We start from the raw sequence: 6894 nt of genomic DNA, 5'->3' as shown, positions 1-6894 counted from the left end.
GAGGGGCTGCAAAACTAAACAGCGGATATGAGGGGGCAAAAAGAGTTAAATAGTTGAAATCTTCTCACATTTACACAAGAGAACATTCCACCCAGGAGGCCAATGCCCCCATGAAATGTTGCATCCATGCATTGTGCGTCATTCGTGCCCTTGCACACAGGGATGCAAGGTGCCAAAAAAAAGACGTCATCAATGTCGTGCTCAGGGACACCGTGGCACAATCATCGGTTGTAACCTCGTGAATACAAGAACATCACAGTGGGGAGTGATGTTCTTGTGTTGCATTGTGCAAATGAAATAACATGTTGTAGAAATTCCGTGAATAAGTACATATACAAGTACATATTGAATTTATTGTATTAATACGTGACCCAGGATCTGATATGATTTCCGTTTAAGCATATTCCTGTCCCATTGTCCCAAGCACCGAAATGACTCATCGTTAGTATTCATGCGTTCCAGTGTTATACTGCATTTTACTGCACGCACCACTTTGGTGAGACCCAACTTAAAGCCTCTCTTCTATGCCATTGTGTGCGATGTGCCATATTGCGGCTCCGTTTTAAGCTCAGAAAGGCTCCGAGTTGTTTTTAAATCTAAATTCGCATTTCAGTGAGCTGAATACTAAAATTAACAACAAAACATCCGTATCGGTACAATGAGTTCAAGTTTGAGCTACAGTAACACTAATTGGAAGAAGGCAGCTTTTTTTCTCTTTTTTTTCTTTTTTTAATCATAGATTCAGAGCTATAAGAAACATAATGTTGTTTTTAAAGATGACGTTCTAACAAAGACCTTTCGGGCCAGCGTGATCTTGTTCGAGTAAAGGCGTCATTTTAACAACTTGTCAAAATTAGCACACAGCATCTGTCTCGCTCTATGTTGTCATGAAATATTTGTTATCTGATAATATTTGCTTGGACACTAAATACACCGTTTCATTATTTGTACTTAACACATATGTTTCGAATCATACTGTAACTATATTCTCCTAAAATGGCAAGTTATTGGCTTGTCTTAAAACGATGGCTCAATTCTCGTTATTTTCTCGAATCTTCATGTAATCTTTTTCCCCTGCAAAATTAAAAAAGCTACATATGAAACCTTTTCGACAACTACAATATCGTATTTTCTAAGTGAGTTTCAATAGGTGTCTAAAAAAAAAAAAACACGCATTCCATGACCCCATTTATGGTAACGACCTCTTATCGTTACCATAAATGGAAAAAGACCAAAAGCAAGCGTTGTCTGCGTTACTGTGTAGCAAAACTTTATGACAACGTGACAACTCATTATTAATGTAAAGTACACAGTAGTCGAAGTCTTTAATCAGGGCTGCTTTTAGAGATTGTCCGTGACCAAAGACCTTCTCAGGCCATCTGTACCCAGTTTGCACGTTCAAAAGGTCAAACTCACAATGGAGATTTTGTTCCTAAAGTCACCGAGCGAAGAATTGGTATTTCTCTATCAGAAACATTTCATTCTTATCACGATATCATATGTAAATCATATATTGGCAATGAATAATCCTCATGTGAGTCGCTCTAAAAAAATGTCCATACAACGTGTGTGTACGTTGCGACCCCTGCCGGGAATTTCATTTCATTACACCTACAGACTATACAAGCACTAGTTTAGACTTGAACCAATTCAAACCAGTGCTTGGTAAAAATGATATGCAATATTATAGAAGGTATTATATATTATATAAGAAAATGATCAAACAAGCAAACAGAGAAAACAACAGTGTCTCTGCATGGGTAACCTGCAAAGACTCTATTCCATCATGACACAGACTTATAATCACTCAATGAAATCTAGCCATCCAGAAATATTATTATGTAACACTATTTATCTTTGGGAGAGAGAAAAAACTCTATGCAATGGCAATTTTGTGTGATTGAAAAGTAACTGCAAATGTTCCATGATTAAAGGAGCGAGTCTATTCTATTCTTTGGAAGAACTTGAAGGGCGAATACGAGAAGTTATGTCTCTCCATCCCACAAGAGTTCCTTGTGAAAACAGTTCATGCGGTTCCCAGGCGGCTTGAGAAACTGGTGGCTAATGCTGGCGCCCATATCGAATTTGAAATAAAACTCCATGCAATACATTTTCTTCTCGTGTTCATTTCTTGGAAGAATTATAGTTCAGAAATAAATTAGAAGGACTTCAAAATAGGGAGTTACTTTTCACTCACCCTGTGTGTATGCGTGTGTGTGTGTGTGTGTGTGTAGCTCTCCCGGGAGTTGAAATATGCTCTCAATTTGCTGGGATGAAATTCCTAACATACGTGTCTGGTAGAGGAATGAATTTATTTGAGTAAAATCCCCTTACTTGTAAACCCAATAACTTGTGACAGGATACTACTGTGTGTCTTGCAGACATTGTTGTGAGCTTTAACTTGACTGGTTTACTTGTAGTGCGTCGGGCTCTCGCTGTTTCTTCAAGTATGACTGCCGTGTCACTTTGTGTATCAAGAAGTGAATACACAAGAACTTCACGATCTGGCTCACTCGTAGCTGACACCCACACTGGGATGATGGAACATGTGTGAGTAGCTTCATCATTTTGCATAACTCTGTTAGATGTTGCTTCACTTCGTTTTGTGGACAGTTTGTCTTTCTTTGATTTGATGTGTCACTGCCTTTCGTCTTGATCGTATTTGCTTGATTTCTTGGATCTTTAGTTCTGTTGTCATGCAGACAAGTTGGATGTCACGTGTCACGTTTCTCTCCTTTCACAATCCTTTGAACGATGGGTAACCTTCAGGCATCCAAAGCACGACTTCTTCTCTTGGGTAAATGTAAGTTTTTCATTGATAGGCCACTTCTGTAGGCTGTGGCCTGCCTTCTCGCAGAAGATCCAACGTTACATACAATTTCAGCTTCAACAGTAAGAAACTCAACAAACTGGCTGCTGCTTGGAAAGGTTTGACTCTGCTCTTGCATTTCAGTTATTTTTGTGTTCCACCTTGACGAAAACCAGTTGGGGAGCTTTTTAAGCATCTTTAGATTTTCATTGCAGTCATTGAGTACTTCGAGACCCTTAATCTGTGACATGGCCGCTTTACATCTTAGAAGAAAATCAGCACACTCTTGCAACTCTACACAGCCCTTGAGGCTTACTTTGGACCATGCATTACGTTTGTCCCTGAATGCTTTAGATATGAGAAATGGGTTTCCATACCTCTTTTCAAGGACTGTCCATGCAGCAATGGAGGCTGATTCTGTGCTCAATAGAAAGTAGCTTTCTATGGCCTTCCTGGCAGGCCCACTCGCATATTTCCATGGATAATATATCTTCTCTTCAACGGGAATATTTCTCCTATCAATGAGAGTCTGAAAGGAAATTTTCTGAAAGGAAATTTTCCAATCATTGTATCGGACTACTACTGAAGTCGACTACAACTGATTGATTCTGCAATGGCTTTCACAAGATCTTTTGTGTTAACTTCTTGTTGTAGAAGTATCACATGAGAGGAAACTCATGATGTAAATGCAAAAACAATGATTCATTGTTTTTGGATTTTACTTCATTTTTTTAAATTGGAGTTTTGATGAACTAGTTCGTGTATCTCCTCTTCTGAACATAAACTTTGCTCATTTACTCTTTGTTTTGCCTTAGCAACCTTTAGCTTTTTAATTGTGCCCTGCCGCTCTTGTTCTCTGCATTTTGCTTCCAACACTCTTTGTCGTTCTGCTATTTCTGCCTCTTGTTTTTGTATTTTTTTGAAATGGCTTTCTTGTTCAAGCACAACTTCCAAGGCAGCATCATTGGGCGCAACTTCAGTAGCTGCATTTTTTCTTTTAGCAGAGCACAGACTAGAATGTCAAGATGAAACCCTTGACTGACTAGAGGATTTGGTGTGATATGATTTGACACTCGTCTTCTCGGAAGTTCAAGATTTGAATGCGGATTTTGTCTCTTTCTTTTCTTTATCCTCAGAACTTTCCATCCTTTTTGTTTTCAAGCACTCTTCAGCAGCTTCAATAATTGTCTTAGTGACTGCTTCAATGCAGCCCTTTGGGGGGCACAGGCCGGTGCAAACTGTTGGCCGGTCCGATGGCCGGATATGTTAAACGTTATGTTAAAAGAAGAGTTGGCTAAGAATGTCTTGGAGGTGAAAAGAATATCAGATCGAGTGATGAGGCTGAAACTTGAAATTGAGGCTCTCGGTGGACAGGAGGAGCTTCCAGAAGAACTGGACCACTGCAGCCAAGGTGATCAGAGAGGCAGGCAGGAGGGTACTTGGTGTATCTTCTGGCGGGAAAGGAGCGAAGAAGACTTGGTGGTGGAACCTCACAGTACAGGAAATCATACAAGGAAAAAGCTTAGCTAAGAAGAAGTGGGACACCGAGAGGACCGAGGAGAGGCGAAAGGAATACATTGAGATGCGACATAGGGCAAAGGTAGAGGTGGCAAAGGCCAAACAAGAGGCATATGATGACATGTATGCCAGGTTGGACAATAAAGAAGGAGAAAAGGATCTATACAAGTTGGCCAGACAGAGGGATAGAGATGGGAAGGATGTGCAGCAGGTTAGGATGATTGAGGAAAGAGATGAAAATATGTCGGGACAGAAGTGAGTATTTGCGAGCAACAGTATGGTTTCATGCCTAGAAAGAGTTCCACAGATGCATTATTTGCCTTGAGGATGTTGATGGAAAAGTACAGAGAAGGTCAGAAGGAGCTACATTGTGTCTTTGTAGATCGAGAGAAATCCTATGACAGAGTACCCAGAGAGGAACTGTGGTACTGCATGCAGTAGTCTGGAGTGGCAGAGAAGTATGTTAGAATAATACAGGACATGTACGAGGGCAGCGGATGGAGCTGCCAGGCAAGAGAGATAGAGGAAGACCAAAGAGAAGGTTGATGGATGTCGTGAGGGAAGACATGAGGGCAGTTGGTGTTCGAGAGGAGGATGCAGGAGATAGGCTTACATGGAAAAGGATGACGCGCTGTGGCGACCCCTAAAGGGACAAGCCGAAAAGGAAAAGAGGAGGAAGAAGACTGCTTTGCATATATCTGTTCTACGTTTTGTCTCATGGTCAGGACAGTCAATGTGTCTTAACTCTTCATAAGTAGTGCTCATATTTTTTGAAGCATCTGTTACCTTAGTTACATGTTTATGAAGTAGATCTTCTGAGCCTTGTTCATGCAAAGTTTTCTTGACCTCCTTAATGACAGCTTTCCACTTGTCATAGCAAACACTGAATCGATGTGTAGCTTTACTTACAAGCTCATCGTGCCGCTCTTGGCCTTTTTCCTTCAATTTGGGGGTTATTTGGCTCCTTTGGTGCTCTTGTGGAGTAGTGGGAATATCACTTTCAGTGCCTACAGTTGCTAGTGGCTGCTCAACATCACTATCATTGACTTCCGACTGAGCATCAAACGTTGCCATTATTAGTTTGACTTATGTTAACTTTCATTTAAACTTGTTGGAATAAACATTTAACCTAATATTTAAATCAGGTATAGTATGGTCAATCTTTGTTACTTACGATTACTGTTGTAACCGATACGTAAATGCACCTTAAATTGGCTTAATATTGTGCAAATGCAACTTCAATGTCTGAGTTTGAATCAGTGTAACATATATGCACCCATTAAACGCTTAAAGAAAATATTTTCTGAACCTGAAGTCGTAGAACATTTGTAAATCCTATATAATGAGAGACTGTAACACATACCATGCAAATTCATTTAATCTAACACATTGGGGGGAAAAATTCAGAAGGATAATTCCTTCATTTTACGTAACATTCTAGTTTTTTTTTTAGATGGGAAATGTTGGGGTTATCGTTACTTGTAAACTATAGTCGTCCAATTTATATACAAAAGTAATCATAAAATATTTATGTGGGGAATCTATATAATATACAAATTTGACTTGTCTAATTTAACTATGGACTTTGTTTTTTTTTTCATGGTATTCTATTTTATTGAGATGCATCTTTAATAGAAATCATGAAATTCCAGCAAGTTTATAAAAATAGTATGTATGTATGTATATATGACACGGTAGCAAAACTGGGGGGGGGGGGGGTTCTTCTTCAAATTAAACTTGGGACTAATTTAAAATTTCGTTTTTCTGTTGTTGAGTGTTAAATAAGACACTTTTATTAGTAGCTATAGGAAGACATAATTTATTGCAGAGGCATTTTGGCACTATAATTATAATTATATATTCTCTCTCTCTCAATATATATATATATATGAAATTAATATGAAACAAAATGGGAAGTTGAAGGAGTAGATTAAACATTATTTTCATTAAAGGGTCAACATAAAACGAGTTAAGAGAGACTTAAACGTGTTAAATTGGTCTTTTAATTAAGTCTCAGATGCACTCTTACAACAATACTCTCATTATTATTTTTGCATTATTCTGATGACTGAAGTACAGTACTGTTAAAAGACACGCTCATTCGTTGAAGTCAAATACGATCATTATATGAATGGTGTGGGACTACCTTTTGGCCACGAAGGGGTGCTGAAGATCCACAAGAGAAAAGTCAGCCGCTGCGGGTATAACAGCTGTCAGTCCTGTTTCACAGGTTGAGTCGGTGAAAACCCCGTCTTACCTGCACGCCACCTTTTTAATTAAACGTATGTTCCAACAAGAGAACACAATGGGCAGACAACATGCCCGCAATTTGCCTTTATTTAACTAAAAGTTGTGTCAGGGTTCTCGAGTGAGTGTCTTCGTTGGGTGATTGGTTCTTCTACACGGTATGAATGAAAAGAGCTTCAACATGAAACCACAACACTTGTAAACACGCAATCTAAATCAAATATTTGTCTGCGTGTGAACGAGTGGACACGTTATACAGTCGAGGGTGCGAATGTACATGTGCGAGAAAGTGTTAAGGCACAGACCAAGGTCACCAGTTT

The sequence above is a fragment of the Phycodurus eques genome, chromosome 14 (assembly GCF_024500275.1).
Source record: "Phycodurus eques isolate BA_2022a chromosome 14, UOR_Pequ_1.1, whole genome shotgun sequence".
Taxonomy (NCBI): Eukaryota; Metazoa; Chordata; class Actinopteri; order Syngnathiformes; family Syngnathidae; genus Phycodurus; species Phycodurus eques.
Note: the sequence above shows the minus strand (reverse complement) of the source record.